We start from the raw sequence: 24,443 nt of genomic DNA, 5'->3' as shown, positions 1-24,443 counted from the left end.
ATGTGAGGTTCGTAATCCTCTTCATTGTGGGTAGGTGGGCTACAATGTGGTGGCACTTCATAAACGACATCCCAACCTTTGAGACTTGGATCAGTTTGGCAGGCCCACGATACATAGAAAACTCGTGTCGCCTGTTGAGCTGTAATATAGACATCGGGAACATCTAAGTGGGTGTTTTGGTTGATTTCGACTAGTCCTATATGTTCATGAGTCCTTCTAGTCTCCCTCGGCTCAAACCAATAACATTTGAAGACTACGACGGTCGGTGGGTTTTCACCATAGAATAGAAGTTCATAAATTGCTTCAGCTCTTCCATAATACTCGGTGCCTCCTTCGCCGATAGCAGAGACAGAACAATTTGTAGTCTTTAGGTCGGGCATAGATAGCTCTTTGCCAAAGGTACGAAAGTGATACCCTTTGATGTTGTATTTTTCAAATGAACGGACCTTATAGTCAAAACCATTAGCGACTTGTCTCAACTCGGCGTCCATAGACTATGCATCATCCTACAAGTTTAATACGAAAGAATGGATGCATTAGCCACAAATTAGACCAAGAAATCAAATGGGCCCTTAATGGTAATTAATTACCCTTTGTTTGAACCAAGAGATGAAATCGGGATAGTCGCCTCCATGCTTTGCGAGAAGCTCATACTCTTCGACGAAATCCTTTTCGATGACCGCTCCATCCGAGAATTCGGCGACGTATCAACTACATAAAATATTCGCAAAAAAGAGTAGCTCAAAGCAATTAGAAGTTGCGGAACAATAATTTACCGAGAACTTACTCGATGTACGGCCACACTTCCGTTAGGTTGGTGAAGATATACAATGAAATGGTCCGCCATTCTTCGACATCCAACGATTTCCCTTTCGAAGCACCGGATGGTGCGAGCTTACCTTTGAATAGGCTGAGGTTGGATCGAATTTTTTGGATTGCCATCATTGTACCAAGGCTTCAAGTTATGCAAATGATGATTTTTGGCTTCGTAGTGTGCTGTCACAAAGTTTGCCGCCTCCTGAGTAATGAATGCCTCGGCCATCGATGCTTCAATTCTACGTTTATTTCTACACTTAGCTCGAAGCGTCTTCTGCATCCTCTTAGTTGAGTAGCACCATCGATTTTGAACGCCCCCCCCATCCTTGCCTCGGTCGGGAGATGCAAAATCAAATGTTGCATTGGATTAAAGAAGCCCGGTGGAAAGATCTTTTCTAATTTGCAGATCAACTCCGCTGCCAACTCTTCCATTTCATCTAGCACGCCAGGCGATAGTTCTTTCGCACAAAGAGAACGGAAGAAATAGCTCAGCTCTGCCAGTACTAGCCATTCATCCGCAGGGATAAAGCCACGCAACATCACCGGCATTACCGACTCAATCCATATGTGCCAATCATGACTCTTGAGACCAAATATTTTCAGTTTCTCAAGACTCGCTCCCCTCTTTAGATTCGCACCATACCCATCAGGGAACATCAACCGCATTTTCACCCACAATAGCATTTCCCTCATAGCTGGCTGATATGTCTTGTCAAACTTTGGATGTTTTGCATGCCTTTTATATTTTTTTGGGACTAACTCAGTGCCAAGTGCCAGTTCCTGTTTTTTCCATGTTTTTGACCCCGTTCAGAGGAGATTTTGAAATGGAGTCCAAACGGAAGAAAATCCCCGAAAAGATTTTTTCTGGAATGGAAGAAGATCGGGAAGCTTGGGAGCCAAGGCAGGGGAGCCTCAGGGGCCCTACAAGCCCCCACCCCGCGGCCAGGGGGAAGGCTGCGCCATCCAGGCTTGTGGGCCCCCTGGACGCCCTTTGCCCTAGGTCTTTCACCTATATATTCCCATAAATTCCAGGACAAATCAAGATATCATCGAAAGTACTTTTCCGCCGCCGCAAGCTTCTGTCTCCGCAAGATCCCATCTGGGGCACGTTCTGGTGCCCTGCCGGAGGGGCGATTCGGACACGGAGGGCTTCTTCATCAACACCATGACCTCTCCGATGATGCGTGAGTAGTTCACCATAGACCTGTGGCTCCATAGCTAGTAACTAGATGGCTTCTTCTCTCTCTTGGATCTTCCATACAAAGTTCTCCATGATCTTCATGGAGATCTATCCGATGTAATCTTCTTTTGTGATGTGTTTGTCGAGATCCGATGAATTGTGGACTTATGATCAGATTATCTATGAATCTTATTTGAGTTTCTTCTGATCTCTCTTATGCATGATTTCATATCCTTGTAATTCTCTTCGAGTTGTGGGTTTTGTCTGGCCAACTAGATCTATGATTCTTGCAATAGGAGAAGTGCTTGGTTTTGGGTTCATACCGTGCGGTGACCTCACCCAGTGACAGAAGGGGTAGCGAGGCACGCATCATGTTGTTGCCATCAAGGGTAAAAATATGGGGTTTTCATCATTGGTTTGAGATTATCCCTCTACATCATGTCATCTTGCTTAAGGCGTTACTCTGTTCGTCATGAACTCAATACACTAGATGCATGCTGGATAGCGGTCGATGTGTGGAGTAATAGTAGTAGATGCAAAAAGTATCGGTCTACTTGTCTCGGACGTGATGCCTATTTGTATGATCATTGCCTTAGATATCGTCATGACTTTGCGCGGTTCTATCAATTGCTCGACAGTAATTTGTTCACCCACCGTAATTTTTGCTATTATGAGAGAAGCCTCTAGTGAACACTATGGCCCCCAGGGTCTACTCCACACCATATTTTCAACCTTACACTTTGTACTTCGTTGCACTTTCCGCCTTCAGATCTCACTTTGCAACAATCTTGAAGGGATTGACAACCCCTTTGAAGCGTTGGGTGCAAGCTTGTTTGTGTTTGCGCAGGTACTCTGGACTTGACGAGACCCTCCTTCTGGATCGATACCTTGGTTCTCAAACTGAGGGAAATACTTACTGCTCCTGTGCTGCATCACCCTTTCCTCTTCAAGGGAAAAACCAACGCAAGCCCAGCCTCTGTCAATGTGTCAATTTGTGGCACTGTTGTCTGTGGGATAGCACTGGCCTTTCAAGATTGAACCATGCCTTTGGCTTCGCTATGCTTTGCTTTCGTTTTCATTGTCGCAAGTTTTGCAACGGTTATCACATAGAGGCATAGAGCCTCCAGGTCGATTCTAGCCTTAGGATTATCTTTTGACTTCCCCTCTATGCCAAACAATGTACCAAAAATGGCCTCCGCAATATTCTTTTCAGTGTGCATCACGTCGATGTTGTGTGGGCAAAGGAGGTCTTTGAAGTAAGGCAGATCCCATAAGCATGACTTGTGAGTCCAAGCGTGTTCTGTATTATACCCTTTGAAGTATCCTGGACGCAAAGGATTAGGCTCGAGAGCGTTTAACTGATCAAGGGTCTGTTGTCCTGTCAACGCAGCTGGTGTAGTGTTTTTGACAATTCTATCTTTGATGAAATTCTTCTTGTCTTTTCTGAACTTATGGTCAGGATCCAGGAATTTCGGCAACACCTCCCCGTTGTTCTCCTGATACACGTCTCGGCAATAAGAAGAGAGGATGTGTACTCGGAGAACAATAGGGAGGCACTGACGAAATTCTGCATCGGATCCAGAGCACAGCATACGGGAAAACAAACTCAATCTACACATACTCGGGCTGTCCATGGATAATGTCGGACAATTTGAAAGGATGGCGGTTATAAATATGCAAATAAATGCATATTTATAGATGTCGCCCTTTTGAACGGGAGACGCATACTGGTCACGCATACTCATGATTGAAGAAACCTATAACTATCAAGTTTCATCGGCACAAAGACCGGGACAAAGCAAATTAAGGGGGTAGGAGGAGAAGTCATTTGTGCTCACCAACAAACGCAGGGGCGGAGCTCGTGCAACGCACGTGGAGGTCGTCGAACAACTGCACATTGAAATTCACACGGTCAACACAAATATGATGTTTCTATAATTAACATAATCGGAAAATATGTGACCTAACTCATAATTTACAAAACTATGACCCCCTGGGCCTCTAGAAGGCTGAAAAGCACCTTCTCGTTCAACAGTAAGTAGAAGAGGTGTCGGGGGTCGGGGCTTAGTGGCGTCGAGGGTCGGTGGTGTCGGGTGTCGGTGGTCGGGAGTCGGGTTAAATGCGTCGATGTTCGAGGGTCAGTGTCGTCGAGGGTCGAGGGTCACTAGCGTCGGGGGTTGGGGTCTTTTCGATCAACAAGAGGCCAAAGAGGTGCCGGGGGTCCGGGGTTTGGGGTTAGTGGCGTCGGCGTCGGGGGTAGGGGGTCGGGGGTCGGGGGTCGAGGGTCAGTGGCTTCGGGGGTCGGGGGTGAAGGGTCAGTGGCGTCGGGAGTTGAGGGTCAGTGGCGTCGGGCATCGGGGGTCGGGGTCGAGGTTCAGTGGCGTCGGGAGTCGAGGGTCAGTGGCGTCGGGGGTCGGGGGTTAGTGGAGTCGGGGGTCGGGGGTCGGGGGTTAGTGGTGTCGGGCGTCGGGGGTCGGGAGTCGGGTGTCAGTGGCGTCGGGGGTCGGGGGTTGGTGGCGTCGGGCGTCGGGGGTCGTGGGTAGGGGGTCGGGGTCGAGGTCCTCTTCTTTCTTCTTCTCCTCTCTCCTCTTTTTCTTCTTCTTCTTCTTCTTCTTTATCATCTTATTACTATTATTATTATTCTTTTTTCTCCTCCTCCTCCTCCTCCTCTTCTAACAGTAACCTAATTAACACTAAACTAATAGTAACCTAATTAACCTAAACTAACAATAACCTAATTAACACTAAACTAATAGTAACCTAATTAACCTAAACTAAAATTAACCTAATAGACACTGACAGTAACCTAAACTAACAGATGCAATGAAATGAAAAAAGAAAAAATGGAAGAAAATGAACTCACCAAAATGAGGGAGGAGGTGTGGTGGTGGGGGAGGAGGGCCGCGGGGAGGGGGTCACCGGGGAGGGGGGCGCCGTGGGGAGGGGGTCGCCGGTGGTGCTGGAGCGAGGCGGGGCGGCGGCGGGGGCGAGTGAGGTGAGGGGAGAGAGACAGTGTGGGGAGGAGAGAGAGATAGTGAGAGCGAGGGGGAGTTGACGGCCGTTATAGGGTCGGCCCCTTTCCCGTCCGCACCCCGACGGCAAAGGGCCCCATGGCGGACGGCAAAGGCCCCCGAATGGCAAAGTTTGCCTTCCGTGAGACACGACACGCATGGGACCCACCCGTCCTCTTTGCTGTGTGCCCTGGGTCTCTTTGTCGTCCGCTGGCAGACGGCAAAGGGCCGACACATGGCAAATAGTATGTTTGCCATCAGTCAGCCCTTTGTCGTCTGCCTTGTGTCAACTGACGTCAAAGAGGTCCTTTGCCATCAGCGAGCAGACGACAAAGAACTGGCTGACAACAAAGAACTGGATTCGAGTAGTGTCTGTTTTTATTGAGTTGGTTGCTTTTTTTATGAAACTATGGATAGTATCGGGGGTTACTAGCCATGGAACAGTGAGAGTACAGTAATCTAACACCAATATAAATAGAAATCAAGATTGCTACCGTACCTAAAGAGGTGGTAGTTTGTTTTCTTGTGCTAATGTTATCACGAGTTTCTGTTTAAGTTTTGTGTTGTGAAGTTTTCAAGTTTTGGGTGATGTTCTCATGGACAAAGAGATAAGAGTGGAAAGTGCCCAAGCTTGGGGATGCCCAAGGCATCCCAAGCCAAATTCAAGGACACCAAAAAGCCTAAGCTTGGGGATGCCCCGGGAAGGCATCCCCTCTTTCGTCTTCAATCCATCGGTAACATTACTTGGAGCTATATTTTTATTCACCACAAGATATGTTTTTTGCTTGGAGCGGCTTGTATTGTAGGAGTCTTTTCTTTTTGTTGTGTCACAATCATCCTTGCTGCACACCTTTTGAGAGAGACATGCACTCATCGTGATTTTGCTAGAATGCTCATCGTGCTTCACTTATATCTTTTGAGCTAGATAGTTTTGCTCTATGTGCTTCACTTAGATCTTTTAGAGCACGGCGGTGCTTGACTCGGTAGCTGGCTTATGCTATGAAAGTAGTCCCAAAGGTGATAGGTACCCAAAGAGGATACAAAAACTTGCATCTTCATGTGCATTGAGTAGAAAGAGAAGTCTTGATTCCTCTCAATTAGTTTTGAGACATGGATTTGGTAGTATTAAGAGTTATGTTATTAGGGTGTTGTGAATCTAGAAATACTTGTATTGAAGTTAGTGATTCCCGTAGCATGCACTTATGGTGAACCGCTATGTTAGGAAGTCGGAGCATAATTGATCTATTGATTGGCCTTGTTATTTTGAAAGTTCATGATTACCTTGCTAGTTTGCTTGAAGTATTATTGTTTTCATGTCAATAGCAAACTATTGTTTTGAATCTTACGGATCTGAACATTCATGTCACACGAAAGAAGTTACAAAGGACAACTATTCTAGGTAGCATTCCACATCTAAAATTCAGTCTTTATCACATCCCTACTCGAGGACGAGCAGGAGTTAAGCTTGGGGATGCTTGATACGTCTCCAACGTATCTATAATTTTTTATGGTTTCATGCTATTATAGGGGGCGCCTAGGGGGCTCGTGACCTCCCACGAGAGTCCCTGCCTTGGTTCTCAAGTCTTCTGGGTATCTTCTATTATGGAAAAAATCATCCCGCGGGTTTTATTCCGTTTGGACTCCGTTTAATATTCTTTTGTGAAAAAGGTCAAAAACACGGAAAAAACAGAAACTGGCACTAGGCACTGAGTTAATAGGTTAGTCCAAAAAATGATATAAAATGGCATATAAATGCATATAAGAATCCCAAGTTGATAATATAATAGCATTGAACAATAAAAAATTATAGATACGTTGGAGACGTATCATGGCTTTGCCATAAATACTATGTCAGCTCTATATGATCATGCAAAACATTATAATGATGAAGGAACTAGTCATGTGAAGTGATGATGGTATTTGCATGGCAATATATCTCAGAATGGCTATGGAAATGGCATAATAGGTAGGTATGGTGGCTGTTTTGAGGAGGATATAAAAAGTTTTATGTGCAACAGAGCGTGTCATGTCATGGGGTTTGGATGCACTAGTGAAAGTTGCAACGATCCTCAAGGTGAGAATGGGCGATGCACGGTACTGAAGATGCTAGCAAATATGAGGAGGCGAGAGTGTGTATGTCCATGATGTCACATTAGTCATGAAGAACTCATATACTTATTGCAAAAAATATATTAGTTTTATCGGAAATGAAAGTACTACTTGCATGCCCCGAGGGAGAGGGTTTGTAGGAATTAACCAATGCGCGGCTCCGACGCAAAACAACACAAGGATTTCAACGAGGAATATAAATGATCACACATCATCACATGCCCTTTTAATTTTTTAGATGAACAAAAAGTTTAACATCTCGTAATATCGACACCTATCTAAATTAATAATAATGCACTCACACCTTTTTCATATCACTACATCAATATCAACAACCTACAATTTCTCTATATGTGCTATATGATGGTTTTTATTATCACTTATTGAATACTCGTTATTTTTTATCTAGTCTTATGACCCATGAAAATTACCGTCACTACTTGTACAGCTCCCCAACAAATACAAGTGAAGAACTAGACCATAATGTTTCTATAAAATCTACACGCCATCGTGCTCAAAAAGATATAAGTGAAGTACTAGAGCAACTTATAAGCTCAAAAGATATAAGTGAAGCACATAGAGTATTCTTACAAATTGTCATGATGTGGCATCTCTCTCAAATAGGTGTGTCCAGCAAAAAATGATTGTGGCAAACTGAAAGTAAGAGCAAACAAACTCAAACGACGCTCCAAGCAAAACTCATATCATGTGATGAATAAAAATATAGCTCCAAGTAACATACCGATGGATTGAGGCGAAAAGAAGAGATGCCTTGGGTTTCCTTGGGCATTCCCAATCTTAGGATTTTGTTTCTCCTCAGTCCTTTGTCCATCGGGACAATACCCAAAACATGAAAACTTCAATCACATAAAACTCAACAAAACTTCGTGAGATCCATTAATATAAGCAACATACCAAATATTTTCAGGTGTTGTTACAAATTGATTCTTATTTTTTTACATAGGGTACTTTATCTTAATTCCTTCTTGTCTTACCCCCCCCCCCAATACAATCCATAGCATCATCAAAACAAGCAAACTACACATGCAAAAACAGAATCTGACTGAAACAGAACAACCTGTAGTAATATGTAATGAACCTATACTTCTATAAATCCAAAAATTCTTAAAACTTAGGAATACCTGAGGAATTTGTATAGAAATACTGTGTAAAAAATTCAGCTTAAAAATATGTTCCGGTAAAATCGTAGAAATTCTTCACTCGATGTCGAAGTTTCTGTTTTTTGCAGTGTATCGATTCTACTGATCATGCAGATCATCCCAAAGGCTTTACTTGGAACAAACACTAATTAAACATAAAACACAACAATTATATAGTAATAATCATGTTATCACAAACTAACGAAAATAGAAAGCAAATTTAAAGATAATTATTGGGTTGGATCCCAACAAGCGCTATTGTTCTACGCCCCTAGCTAGGCATATTGCATAGTTTCAAGTGTTGTCATCTTTGGCACTCAACCCATAAGTGGATATCATGATTGATTCATATGGTGGCCTAATTATCTTCCTAGGGAATTTTTCCATTCCTTTATTTAATGGAAATTTGAACCTTATATTTCCCTCTTTCATGTCAATGATTACACCTATAGTTCGTAGGAAGGGTCTTCCAAGTATAATTGGACAAGTGGGGTTGGGTTGCAATCAATATAAAGCACAATGAAATCTATAGGCACATAATTTTTATTTGCAATTATCATCACATCATTTATTCTACCCAAGGTTTTTTTATGGTAGAATCTGCAAGATGCAAGTTTAGCGAACATTCTTCAATATTAGTGAGACCAAGCACACGACATAAAGTTTTAGGTATAGTTGAAACACTAGCATCAAGTTCACACAAAGCATTGCATTCATATTTATTTATCTTAATTTTGATAGTAGGTTCCCACTCATCATGCAACTTTCTAGGAATAGAAACTTCAAGCTCAAGTTTCTCATCATAAGCTTTCACCATAACTTCCACTATATGTTGAGTAAAAGTTTTGTTTTGTTCATAAGTATTGGGTGCGGTAATAATGGATTGAAACAAACAAATACATTGTAATAAAGATCAATTATCGTAATTAAAGTTCTTGTAATCCAGAATAGTGGGCACATCAAGTTAGAGTTTTGACCTCTCAAAACCCACTTTTTCAGTTTTAGCATTAAAAACATCAACCTCCAAGCAAACGGGGTGATCCTTTACTATAGTTGACTCATCTCCAGTACCTTTATCATTAACATCCAGGGAAATAAACAAAGATTCAATAGGAGAAGTACCAATTGTTTTAAGATCTTCATCATTATTTGTAATGGGGAAAGATTACTATTTAGGAGCCATCCTATTTACTAGAGTGGTTTGCTTATCAGAGATTTTTCCTAATAACTCTTCGATGAGAGCAACTTGTGATTGGAGGCTAGACAATTCTTTATTAATTTCATCAAGTTGCTTACTTATAGCATCTAACAACGTTGAATGTTCCTTTACCTCAGAAGCAAAGAATTTATTGTGCTCGTATTGCGAAGTCATGAAGGTCTTCATGGAACCTTCTATTTCTGACATCCTTTGATAGTAAGAGATAGTGTGGAATCTATCTTGAGACATGGTGACCAAGTGATGACTGTGATCTGCGTTGGGTTTTCTGTGAAGAGGAACGGGTTATTGTAGCACAATGCGGGTAAGTATTTCCCTCAGTTATGAAACCAAGGTTTATCGAACCAATAGGAATACCAATCCTCATCCGTCTTCAGCGACTGCACACAAAGAAACAAAAACTTGCACCCAATGCGGGCAAGAGTGTTGTCAATCCCCTTGATCTCGTTATTTGTAAGCAAATGAGGTGTGTAGATAATTGTTGTTATTGTAAATTGCAAAATAAAGTAAAACACAAACAATGGCATCAAGGTAATAGTAGCGTTTGTAAATATATAAGTGAATAGACCCGGTGACTGTAGTGTTCCCTAATGGCATCTCTTATGGCAAAGGCATATGGTGGGTAAACAAATTACTATTGGGCAATTGATAGAACAATGAATAATTATGAGATTTTCACGACAATGATCATGTGTATATAGGCATCACGTCCATAAGCAAATAGGTCGACTCCTACCAGCACCTATTACTATTACTCCACTTCAAGAGCGCTTCTATGCTTGCCTCTCTACGTATTAAGTAAAAACACAGTAATTTTTGGAGAACAATAACATTATGTAGACAAAGTAAACTCAATTAATATGAATAAACCCCATCGTTTTATCCTTAGTAGCAGCAATACAAAGACGTATCTTGTCCCCTTTCGTCACTGGGATATAGAAATTCGCCAAGTTGAACCTACTACAACGCACCACTCTCACTGAAGAAATATTAATCTAGTTGGCCAAACTATCTCAATAGATTGAAGAGCATTACGAAACTATGATGATCATGCAATTAAGAATCTCTTATTTACTAATTGGAGGAACCTTTCAAGCAAACTCATAATCCACATCATTAGAACTAATTACACCATTAGATTACGTAATTTACGGCCAGGATATAAAAGAAAAAGATGCGTAACATGGATGGTCCCATCCCATTAGAAATCCATCTGCCACGTCCAACGTTAGTTTAAAAGGCCAGGATATAAAAAAAATATGCTTAACATGGATGTTCCCGTCCCATTAGAAATCCATCTGCCACGTCCAGCGTTAGTTAAAAACAAAGAAACGTTCATACATAAATATCCAATCAGGGGTATAGAAATATTCCATATGATTCAATCTACGTGTTCTTTTTTTTGAGCTGGAAATATGGGAATTTATTCAGCAAAAGCCGCGACAAAATCTGCCTGAAGGCAAGTTACAAGGAAGCTAGGTTGCGATGGCATCCAACACTCCGACACCTCTCGAATGCTAGCTTGCTTTGCACACAAGTGGGCAGGCATGTTAGCTGCACGATTACAATGCTGAACACAAAAAGAAGAAAAGAAATCTACGTTCTCCCCTATTACATCCAAGATAGGCGCCACAACTGATCGAGAATTGTGACGCAAATGCCATAGCTGGACTAGTTCCAAGCTATATGTCTCCAATATCACTTTCAAAATTCCTCTCAGCCGGGCAAAATGAGCACCTTCCCGCAATGCCAAGGTTTCAGCAACGAGCGGATCAGTCACCCCGCCGAAAGGTTTGCACCACGCAGCGATAAAGCCCTGCTTAGAGCGAGCAACCCCTCCACCGCCACTTCTGCTATGCTGAGGCGCCACACTGCCATCAGTGTTAATCTTTATAGTATCTTGATCTGGTGGCCTCCATCCATGCCCAGGTAAGATGCCCGCCTGGTTGCGAGGGATGTCCAACATCGCTAGAGCATCTCTGGTCAAGATCATCGACTGGCTTGGGCTAACAGGGCCTCGGTCATGAGTAATGTTGTTGTGCGAGGTCCATATAGACCACATGATCGACACCAGCTTCGCCCTATCCGACTCTGAATGCCGCTGATCACATAGGATATCAGTCTTCCACGTTTGAGGATTCACATCAGGTCGATGGACATCTAACCATTCTGGTGCTATGTCCCAAAACTTCATTGCATGAGAACAATCCATTAGAGCATGCCTCAGAGTCTCATATGGGTTAAGAAAAAGCTTACATGCACTATCATTAGATATATGTCGATGCTTGAGGACAGATTCAACAGGTAGAATACCTCGCAAAACCCGCCACCAAAACACCCTCACCTTCAGAAGAACCTTGAGCTTCCATAATCTGGCCCAGATCTGCTGTTCTGACAATGGAGTTTCGGTTACCGTCCCCTCTTCTAGAGCTCGAAGCTCGAATTGGGTCATCAGAGATCGGTACGCTGTTTTAACAGAGCATATACCAGATTTTTTGGGAGCCCAGGCCAACACATCCTCCCCTCCCTCCGAGCTGAGGGGAATATTCAAAATTGCATCCGCTTCGGCAGTAGGAAAAGCCTGCCGAGCCAGGTCAATATTCCATGAGCCTGTGTAGTTATCAATCAACTCTGAAACCTGCTGGAACTGAGGGTTTTCCGATCGAGCAGGTCTCATCGCTGGCAAGGAAGGGATCCAACAATCATCCCAAATAGATATTGTAGACCCCGCCCCAACTCTTTTGATCAATCCTAGTTGCAGCACTTGTCTTCCTTCGGTGATAGCTCGCCAAGTAGCAGAGGAACTTTTTGGCACTGTAGCTTGCATAAAATTACACCTCGGGAAGTATCTTCCCTTCAGAACGCGAGCACACAGGGAATTAGGGTTTGTCATCAGCCGCCAACCATGCTTCCCCAAAAGCGCCAAGTTAAACTTCTCAAGATCGTGGAAGCCCATACCCCCTTTTCACTTTGGTTCAGAAATTGCATCCCATGACAGCCAGTGCAATGACCGCCGATCTACCGATGAACTCCACCAGTACTACGCCATAAGCGAAACAAGGCTTTTGCAAACCTTCTTAGTCAGCTTAAAGCAAGACATGCTATACGTTGGTATAGCTTGGGCAACCGTTTTTAGTCTCACCTCACGGCCTGCACAAGAAAGCATCCGCTCAACACCGCCTTGCAACTTCGTTCGAATTCGCTCGCAGATATGATCAAACGTTCCGCTCGTTATTCGACCAACCGCCGTTGGAAGGCCAAGATACCTTTCACTAAAGCCTTCCACCCCAATATTGAGACAAAGTTTAACCTGTTGGCGAATCGTATCAAGAGTATTAGGGCTGAAATAGATGGAACTCTTATCCTTGTTCACGGTCTGCCCAAAGCACTTTTCATAGATCCCCAAGATCTCATTCAACCGGCAGCCACTAGATACCGAGGCCTGCATAAAAATGAGACTATCATCCGCAAACAAGAGGTGATTAATCCAGGGAGATTGATAGCTGACCCGGATCCCACGATCCACTTGTGCCCCTCCATGAAATTTCACTAGGGAGGTAAAACCTTCTGCAGAAAGGAGAAAAAGATATGGCGACACGGGGTCACCCTGTCGTAGCCCACATGTAGGGGTGAAGAAGGGGAGAAGTTCGCCATTAACCCTTACTGAGAAACGAACTGACGAGACACACTTCAGAATCAACTCGATGAATTCCATATTGAACCCCAGACGTAGCATGATCGCCTCAAGATAGTGCCACTCCACGCGATCGTATGCCTTCATCATGTCCAACTTGACAGCACAAACCGCATTCTTCCCTCTCTTTCGTCGCCGCATCGAATGCACACTCTCGTATGCAATCAGCACGTTATCCGTAATAAGCCGGCCAGGAACAAAAGCACTTTGCTCCTCCCCGATAACTTCATCCAAGCACACCCGCAACCGGTTAGCAATAGCCTTAGCCGCAATTTTATAAAGAACTAGGCACAGAGAAATAGGACGAAACTGAGTAATCCGCTGGGGAAAAGGTACTTTTGGGATCAACGTGATAGAAGTATTATTCAACCCTTCAGGGAGATCTCCCCCATTCAAAAAATCCAACAGAGCTGGCACAATATCGATCTTAAGGAGTTGCCAATGCCTTTGGAAAACCCCCGCTGTAAAACCATCAACACCAGGGGCTTTGGATGGCGCCATTTGAAAAAGAGCAAACCAAATCTCCTCTTCTGTATAGGGCTTTGCAAGCGCCTCATTCATGTCCCCTGTAACTTTGACCGGGACCGACTCGAGCAAATCATCCATCGGGTAGTTACCTCGCGTTGTATATAGTTGCCGATAAAACGAGGAGATCTCCTCTTGAATCTCATCTGGTTGTGAGCATCTAGTTCCATCCGCTCTCATCAAACTCTCTATTCTGTTAATTCTGCGCCTCTGTGATGCTTGGGCTTGGAAGTAACCCGTGTTCCTATCACCATCGCGCAACCACAGCACCCGGGACCTGTGACGCATCCAGATCTCCTCCCATTTCAGCACTGTTCTAAGCTGGGCACAAAGATCCTTCTCCTCCGCTGACGGGCCCCTCCTCATAGAACGTAAATGGAGACGGTTCAACCGATCCCGTAGTTTCCTTATCTTCCTCGAAAGACAGCTAAACTCCTTAGCTCCCCATGACGAAAGATCCTGTTGGAGAGCTGACAAAGAATGAGAAACATTTTGCAGCCTCTGCCCTCCCTGCCCGCATCTCCATTTATCAAGAACTAGCTGATCATAGTCCGAGTGAGTTTGCCAGACATCCTCATAACGGAATATTCGAGCTCTCCCCGCTCCCTGATCAGCAGTTTCTCTTATCTTAGCCATCACAAAACAATGATCTGATTCCACGGCCCCGATATGCTTGACTGTGATAGAAGTAAAAAGGTTTAACATAGCTATATTACCAAAACCACGATCCAACCTCGCCTTTACATTTGCTTCACCTTCTTGAGCGTTATCCCATGTATATGCCATCCCGGACCACCCCAAATCTTGGAGCCCACATTCATCCAAAACCTCACGAAAAGCCCGCATCTGTCTATCAGGGCGCTGCGCTCGCGAAAAATGCTCTGAAGCATACATCGTTTCGTTAAAGTTGCCGATGCATAACCAGCTCTCATGCTGGACTGCATGCAGAGTTCTCAACAAATTCTAACTGACATGCCTATCCTCCGCATGGGGAGCACCATAGATACCAGTGAGACGCCAGCCTCTGCTGACATCGCTCTTTTGCCGCACCCTCACATCAATGTGGCCGGCACTATATGTCACTAGATCGACGTCGAAGTCTGCCTTCCAGAACAGACCAAGCCCTCCACTAAGACCCGAACTGTTAACAGCAAAACATCCTGCAAAACCCAGCTGGTTCTGCAAGCGCTCCACTCTTGACGCTGCGATTTTCGTCTCGATCACGAACAGGAGACCGGGCGCTTCCTGCTTCACAACATTGCGAAGCTCACAAACTGCCCCAGGGTTCCCAAGCCCTCGACAGTTCCAGCTTAAGCAACTCATTGGGCCGGGCAGGGCTGACGAGCACCGCTGCCGAAGATTCCGAAGAAGGAGGCGTAGGCCTCTTCTTCTTAGTGTCTCTTTCCAAGTTCTCCATAGCTCCCCCTTCTTCCTCCACATCTGCAGGCATCACTTGGGGTACCTCGTCTGTCCCACAAACCATATCATCTCCATGCTCAGTAAGAGCAAGCAAAGGTTTTACCATCGGCTTATAAATGTGTGTAGCTTGGGGAACTCCCTTACGCTTCTGTTGAGCTGGTACTTTCACCGGGGAAGAAACCTCCACCCCTTCCTTCTGCTTGGTACTCGACGCCCTTGACTCTCTGGTACTATTCTGATTGCTAGGTTTCGATTGATGTTCACCAGAGCTCGTCCTCCTACGATCCTCCGCTACCCGCAGACTTGGTTTGAACGGCAGATCGCCATTCTCGTCCCTGGTCCCAGGAGAAGGGAAGAAAGGATCGGCATGACCCAATCTACCACACGAAAAGAAAAAGTGTGGGATATGTTCATACTCGATTTCATACTTGTCCGTACTTTTCCTCTTGGCTGATCCGATCAAAATCCATCTTCGTAGCGGTTTCCGTACATCAATAGACGCACGAGCACGGAGGAAGCCCCCTACTGGATCGATCTGCACAACCGTAGCCGTCTTATCGATTTGTCGCACGATCGCCAACCCCCATTTGTTGTTGCGAAGATTATAGGGTAGATTGACGACCCGCATCCATACTGGCAAGGTCTCAAACACCAACTCCGATGGCTGCATATGCTCTTTGAGATTCTGCAAGATCACCGCATGCTTGTTAATGTGCCACGGAGAGCCATCCCACACTCGATCGCGATCCCTCTTAGACTCAAATTCTGCTGCAAAAGTGTTTTCTCCCAGGGATCGGGAGAGCAGTCCCCTAGGGTTTCCCCAAGCCGGGCGGAGGGCACTCTGGATTGTTTGAATATGAAGAAGATTGCGACACCGCCAATAACCACTTCGGCTGTGATCCCTCCTCGGAGTCGTCAATGACTAGCGGCGTTGCCTCCTCCTCCGAGATATCCAGCTTTTCCAGTGCCTCCTCCATCGTCGCTCGGGCCGAGCGCGGGGAGAGAGCACCGCTCCTTTGTCGATCCTTGTTCGCGGACGATGAAGCCATCTCCGGTTGCTATTCAGGCCGATCGCCCCGCCGATGAGATCGACGGGCGCCGTCAGGTCCACCTAACCCTAGTCGCCAGAGAGGGTTTAGGGTTTAGAGGAAAACTCAATCTGCGTGTTCTTGATGTGCAGCCATCGCATGAAGTATAGAGTCCTCATCGTAAAAAAGAAAGTACAGAGTCCTCACGATTTATCCCACACGTATGTCCAACTCTCCTTCTCCCCGTCTCTCTCCAGGGATCTTCGGCCAAACTGGCACATCATCGAGCAATCCCTAGCACTGCTCTTCCTCCTCTATCTCTCCGGATCATATTTTGATGCCATCCTCGACTTCCCGCTCAATGCATACTGCAATCGACCTAAAAGAACATGAATCAATTCAGGTATGCCTCCCCTCCAACCTCTAGATCTTCTCCTACTCCAACATATGCAATTCAGGGTGGTTGATGGATCGGATGAGGAGGTGCATCCACAATAATTTGAAGGCCAAGTGGAGGAATTACGTTGGACTGGTGGCGAAACCCAACTCACACTCTAAAACCAATTTGAGTTCATCTCCCAACAATTCCGCCCTGTCCCATCGGTAAATAATCCAGCTTCATAAATCCGTCCTCTATTATCCGGTTTGTGGAGTTAATCATATAATTAATCCCCAATAAGCAGGCATCATCCGATCAAGAAAATCAGCACTTTACCTTTTAATCTTGCAATACCTCTCTTCACCAGATTATACGTTAAGGGAAGGGGATGAGAACCAGCAGGGGTGGTGTGCAACGCCTAAAGTGGAACCCTGCATGGGCCTCTATACGACGATGATAATATTTGGTTCGGTTCAGTGATAGCACAAACTTGAGAGCGCCAACCCCCTCCCTGCTGCGAAGTCTAGCTCCTTGATGCTCTTGTTGGTCCTGTCGGGCTACTATATACAGTCCAGGATAAATAAACGAGATAGGCCGGATCATGTTGGCGCTTTTTCAGATGTTTTCCTGGTCTAGGCACATGCTTTTGAAATAGTTCCCATGAGTGTGGATCCTTTGAATTACTTTGATTGAAAGTCATATCAATCTCTTACTTTCTTTAAAAAATATCACTTATTAGCAATTACGTTTGGAGACAAATGTACTGTTAGTGTCTTTCAAGCTCTTGCCTTCTGTATGTACAGAATTAACAAAATTGTAATGTTCAAGAGATGGTGGTGCGCTCCAAACAACTCATCATGGTAGTTAGCAAATCATTATTTATTTTCAGTTATGCCCTTATTATTCTCTTCATAGATAATACTACTATGTTGTATTTTGGGGAAAGACATCACGTTTCTCTCTCTTTCAGTGGACATGAGTGCTGAATTTTGATGTTACTCTTCATGATTGCATGGTCTGATTATCTTCTACAAAATATATTTATATCAGTGGTAGATCAACGACATTGTATGTGGACTGCCTTGATGAGAGCTACTCATGGTCGGGCGCACATGTTTCAGTATGCAGTCAGAGCTATTCAGGAATAAAGGTAATGCGATGGCATCATGTAGTGTATACTGGAGTAGTGCATAGTTATATTTGATTATTATTTTCTGGATGCAACAAATATAATGGCAATGTAATCTCGGCTAAAGCTTCAATTTCACTATTATTTTTGCACAATGCTTTATACATATGTGTACGTACATGAAACAACTGATTGGTCAGAACCGACAACAACATCTTTAAATTAACCAGAATTTGTATACAAATGAAGAAGGTAAAACAATGAGTTATCCTTACACATGATCCTAGACAAAGTTATCATATTTGCGTGAGTACATACGTACGCCATGTATCCACTATTTGTATAGTCAAGCAGGGCCGGGCCGGCGAAATTCTAGGCCCGGTGCGAAACTGTAAAATGATCCCTACCTCACTAGAAAAACTATATAAATTAACTATAATATAATGTAGAGATCATAATATCTTACATAGCAATGCAAACTTGTTTATATTTCCAAACTGAGATTGAGTTAATTCCTCGGCTTTTTGTTTCTTCAAACGCTTTTGATAACCAGATTCATGTTTTCTAAGTGAAGATATGACTTGGATCTTGCAATGCTAGACACCTAGTTGATGAAAGTAATAAAATTAGCTACAAACTTTCAGCAAAACTGTAAGGGATCAAAATTCAAACTCACCAACCTCAAGGGACAAGGGCTCACTTGATCACTGGCTGTGGATGCAACGAGGCTTCAGAAATTGAAGATGGTGTGAACCTTCCCTCTTTCGTGGTTCCTGCCGGCTGCCGTTTGTTCCTGCCCTCCTCTTTTTTATGGATCTGATCGCTGAACTGCTGGAGGACCTAGCCCTAGCTGCCGCACAAAGTCACGAAGGAAAGGGCTGAAGGGTCTCGTCTCGATCGTTGGGAGAAGAGGCGCTTCGATCGCTGGGTCTCCTTTCGGTTGCTGGACTGTTGTACACGTACGCCAGCGCGCCAGGAGGCCTGGAACAGCGCTCAGCAGCGGGAGCGCCTCGAAGGCCATCTATCGTTACAAGCCTAATGGAACTGCAAAAAAAGAAAATTGAGGTCCCAAAAACCACGGGGCTGTGCGCCCACACAGGTGACACACCCCTAGGACCGGGCCTGTAGTCAAGTGTTAAGTTATTAAATATACCTCTTACATCCAAAATATTTAAGAATACAAACTTCAATATATTATTGTTTATAAATAAAATCATGATTGGCCGCAGTCATATATAATAAATTCAAGGTATGTATCCATCAGAATGGAAATAAAGGGCAATATAACAAAGAGCAAAATCTGACATTCAATTTAGCGTCATTCGGCTTTGTATTGAGAGAAATAAAGTTAGGGTAACTATTCATTCTTAATGGAATAAACTGGTCAGGTAGCAAAGGTAATATAAGCAAATGTGTTTTTGTGATAAGGGAATCACTTATACTAGTAATCTTGCACGTGCAACGCACGTCTCAAACGTTGATCCAATGAGATTCACGTATACATGCAATAGTAAAAATCTCTTGCAAAAACATCTTATATTATGGGATGCTACATGGAGATGCAATCATGCAATTGGTCTTGAATATTATGGTGCAATCAATTCATAACAAAAAGTCGAGGAAACAAACAAGGGATAGTAGATCAAGTGATCAAACACATACTTCTTAGATGAGGTTGCTAACCAAATGCATATGTAAAGCTGCAAACAAGATAGGCATTGATAATGTGTTGTGAAAATCTTGACATTCCATCACATGTTGCAAATACTCAGAACACTCCCGAATGAGTACTAAAATGAAAGGCAGATATCTCACATAAAAATAGCAGTGGCATTGAACCAATATTCTGAAGTAAAACCTTAACACCAAAAGATCAAAGGGGCTTTTTTCACAATCAAAGGAGCTCAGCTCTCTTCCTCATGACTACTGTCAGTTTGCATCAAAATGCAAGTTGATTCGGAGCGGCATTATGCCACAGCCTCTGTTCACTAACTTGCATGGGCGGCTTTGCACTCAGAAATTAGCCTTTAAAAATAAAATACACCATAAGAAAAAAAAAGACTTGGCTCAGCTCCTCAATTTCACACATGGGCCCCATAATATCTGATATGTTCTGTTTTGTTTAGTTCCACATCTCCACCAGTATCTGACAATTATATTGAATGGTAACATCAGGCCATTCTTCCTCCTTGACAGGTCGTGCATACCACATCCTTGAGAGAAAGTGTTTCAGTAACCAGAGAGTTTGGAATATTTGCATACCTCTGAGAAGTTGCTATAATGAACTCGCATGCAGTACGTCTTGTAGTTAGCCCCATGGTCGCATGAGCATTAGCACATGAGAATGCCACATAAATGTTAATTTTTGGTAATCCCAGGATCTGGGTGTCTTCACCTCTCATTTAACCTTGTTTGGATAGGTATAACCTTCATATGGAGAGAGAAGGTCGCTTGAACCACATCGTTAACCCATTTTCTGAGATTTTAAGGGGCTTCACAACATAGCTTTTGACTACGGCTAGGAATCTCGATGTTCCTACTAAGAAGTTATAGGTCTTGTGTGTTCTGGAAACAATGGTAGTTTTTTAGGTACAAATGCACTAAGTTCCACCTTACATTGCTTTGTTTTAATTATCTCTGCTTACGGTGGTCTTAACAAATAATACTCAGTAGCAAGCACGAAAAATAATGAAGAACTCGATTCACATTGAGTTACAATAATAAGTGCATATTGATAATTTGACAGCATTTCTTATATTAAACTTATAATGTAGAACCCACTGAAGAATCTTGTTCCAAATTACAGTCTCACAAAAGCACTAAAAGAGAGTTTGCTCCACTTGACATGGAACACGCAGAGAGGAGTGTGCTATGTAACAACAAAATCATTTTTGTCGTGAATGTTACCTAAGAAATTTTCTTCCAAGTACCGCAGACCGGTCGAGATATCCGACAATCTTTGATGAACATCGTCAACATATCCGCTCATTCTAGTCCAGTTTTGACGATCAAAACCTATTTATCAAAAGAATGTTAACTGTAATAACATAAGATCTGCAAATGTGCCTGAATTAGTAGGTTGCATATTTCTATAGTCCGCAACAAATAAAGTTGTTCAAGATTCCAAATAGCACGGGCATAAGTTAACCAATTTTAATATTCAAATTCAGATATGATGTGGGCTGTTGGACCAGGAGTGGTCGTAGACTCTCGAACAATTACAGTTTGGCATGTCACTGTGTAGTACAAACAAAGAGAGGTGAGGAGGGAAAATATACCGGGTGAAGTAGATGGCGAGTTAGGTTGTTATGCGTGTTATTGTATGGATGTTAAGGAGGATGCATGCGGCGACAACATATTGGTTCTTTATTTTAGCTTCAGATATAAGATGCCTTGTGCAACAAAAAAGATTTTCTGCTAGTCGTAGAGCATCATCAACACTGTGTATTAGAAATAAAAACACATCACAGGTTCTAAAATGACCCACAGAATCAAAGAATGAGAAAATTTGGATTCATGCATACATATGCCAAGTTGACAAGCGAAAACCAGTCACTTTCAGCACAAACACTGTTCACTCAGCTTGAACCTAAAATAAATAACCAAGATGTTTTTTACAATCCATGAAATATGCACATCATACCTCATTATTTTAAAAATTGTCGTTTGTATAGAATATCGGAGCTTGTTTGTATAGAATATCGGAGCTTAGGCCTCAAACTTTACCTGGAGAATGGGAGGACAGTGCCAGCATGAGCAGCAAAAAATATGATTTTGGCATTGAGGAACAATTAGACAAGTTTGGCCTGCAGGTAGGGGCTGGGTGGCAAGCAGTAATCATCTCTTTGCACAAGGCAATCCACTGAAGCACAAAAAAATCGATAAACACAAGTTTTTCCGGATCAACATACCTTTACATATTTTGTATTTATTAAATCACACAAAGATAAGGGACTAATATTTTGCTGGAAGCACAATTGGTAAATCCATGGAAGAAACATGTACCTTTCCATGGAGGGTTCGATGGAAGGACCCGCCCCCGGCTCCTACTACTACAACAATACAACTCATTTTTTTAGCAATTTCTACAAATCAAGTTTAGGAGAAAAAACACAAACAAACCATCACCTATGTTTAGCATTGCTACGAACAAGTGTAGAGAAACATCACCCAAAAAAACATGTGTTTCTTCTTCAGTATCGACCACATGAACCTGCACAATTTATTTCAGTCATTCCCCACCGGCCGCGGGCCCATTGGATGAGAACGCCATGCATGCTACGCACAAATGCAGTGTTGGTCTCCACCGAGCAACGAATATCATGTAGTCACTGAAGCAAGCAACCAAGCCAAAGTAGATAAACCAACTCGTCAAGGATACACCATCAGTTGAAGTGTTTTGAACTATATATTTTTTTCAATAGACAAGGAGTTATCAGAAACTACTATAGTGGTCGATTCAACCTCTTATATTTACCTAGATCACTCAACTTTGTCAGCAAAAATCCCTAATAAAACCTGAAACAAAAGGAAAAATAATGAATCTACTGGGACTGAAGCAACAAACAAATTGAGGTCAGGTCTACGTCTTGTGACTTAGCAGCTAGCATTGTAGTATGCAGTATATATCTATAACCATGTCTTATCAACAGCGAAAGCCGCAGGAGACACCTGAATTCCTTGCTATCACCATGCCATTCCAAGCATGCTCAGCTACCATGTTATGCACAAGATCGTGATAAGATGATGGGTGGTCCAAAATAAAAACAATAGGAGAAAACCAATACTGTCTCATATTGAACAGAATGCTAACCTCCCCATAGATGCATCACGAACCTGAGCCTCTGAATCTTTGATTGTACTGCAAGACAAATAACATAATGCCAATGAGGTTAGCATTTGAGCCACCTCTTACCAAACAAGGAGGCAGAGATAACTGGAGTTGCAGATTTTTTTCGTTGATACTCACAACCCAAAAGTTGCAGAGGAGGCGGGGTTGTCCAGCGCGGTGGGAGGTCCGCCGGGTGAGGTGTGGCGAGATGAGGCATTACACCCGGTCGGCGAATAAAGGCCGAAGTGGGCGCTGCGCCGGGCGACGCCGTGGGCGACTCCGCATGGGTGCCCGGAGGAAGGGGCGACTGCTCCTCGTGCATCCGCATGGCGGCTCTCCTGCATGTAGTGGAGGTGGAGGCCACCGGCGACCGAGATGGGGACGCGGTGGGCGGCGGCGGCGACAGAGATGGGGGACACGGCGGGAGGCGGCGGCGACAGAGATGGGGGACACGACGGGCGGCGGACGGGGAGGGGGAGGAGGAGGCGGGCGAGGAGGGGGAGGAGGAGGCGGACGGGGAGGGGGAGTTGGACGCGGAGGCGACGGCGAAGGTGCAGGCCAGGGCGACTGGCTCCCATTAATTCTTCCTAAATTTATGTACTTGATTGGCTCCTTTTCTCGTGGAGGTGCAACAGTTTTTCGCTGTAGGAGGAGGTGGAGTACGGTCAGCCATAGTTAATTTGGTAAATGCACACGGTGGTGGTGCATGGATGGTGGAAGACCGTTAGATTGTAATTTGTTGTCTAATTGTGTGGTGGTGATTGGTGTTTGTTTTTATGGGGTAATAGTTGTGTGTACTTAGAGAAGTTTTCATTTGATCTTTTATTAGTAGTATAGATTACCAGTAGGGCAATGTGCATGTGTTCATTCTCGGCGAACAATAAATGAAAGGAAATGAGTGCCATTTCTTATCTTCATATAATTATACAGCTTTGCACGGATGGAGCTAAAACATATCCAACATAGGAAGTGTTTAGTTTCATCGGACCTCATGATTGTGATACATGGATAATATTTTTGCACTGATAATATTTTTTCATGAAGTAACAAAAAAAAACTTATGATGAGAATTGTTACTGTCTTTGCAAACTACGAGACCCAAAGGAAGTGTTTAGTTTCATCGGACCTCATGATTGTTACAATTAAAAAGACAAATATATCTTTTGTTCATTTATAGATATATAGGTTCTAAGTAAATAACACATAAAACGAACTTCACATTTACAACTATGTTGCTCGCAAATATTTCTTCACATTAATGTGAACTATATATCATATTGAATAATTGTGAGACATGGGACATCCGACAGAGGATAATTCATGCAAATCATCTAATGATAACTTGATGAAAAAATGGTAATCGTTCCTTCCATGCGATCACTAAACAAACATATTACATGTTTAATATAATATTATAGTTGTCCTAGAATTGTACTTCTTATAACGCCATAAATCATAAATATTTAATTTTCACTAGCCCGTGCGGGTGCACGGGTTGATGACTAGTCATAATAATCAGAGACGATTCAAATACTTTTCATGAATAATCTGAACATAAATCCACAATTCATCGCATCCCAACAATCACACTATACATAGTGATTACATTGGATAGATCAAAGCGAAGATGCGATGAACATGGTATTGAAGATCATAAGAGAGAGATTGCCATCCAGGTACTGCCTACGGACCCGTAGGTCTGTGGTGAACTACTCACACATCATGGTGAGGGCAACAAGGTTGATGTAGAGGCCCTCCGTGATTGATCCCCCCTCCGGCACATTGCCAGAACGGAGGTTTAGATGGCCTCTCATCGGATCAGAGACTTGCGGCGGCGGAAAAGTGTTTCGGGAGGGTTCTTAGGGTTTTCGGAATATTTGCGAATTTATAGGCTAGAGAGGGACGTCGGGAGGCATCCAGGGGGTCCACAAGCCATCAGGGCGCGA

The 24,443-nt window shown here is 43.5% G+C and overlaps 1 pseudogene; it reads right to left on the bottom strand.

Annotated features, from left to right (window-relative positions):
• Positions 1-10,915: 10,915 nt before the first annotated feature.
• LOC123428297 lies at positions 10,916-22,825 on the bottom strand (annotated as a pseudogene).
• Positions 22,826-24,443: the final 1,618 nt, after the last annotated feature.

Source organism: Hordeum vulgare, chromosome 2H, assembly GCF_904849725.1.
Source record: "Hordeum vulgare subsp. vulgare chromosome 2H, MorexV3_pseudomolecules_assembly, whole genome shotgun sequence".
Classification (NCBI taxonomy): domain Eukaryota; kingdom Viridiplantae; phylum Streptophyta; class Magnoliopsida; order Poales; family Poaceae; genus Hordeum; species Hordeum vulgare.
The sequence above is the reverse complement of the archived record's forward strand: the minus strand, read 5'-3'. Positions and strand labels throughout refer to the sequence as shown.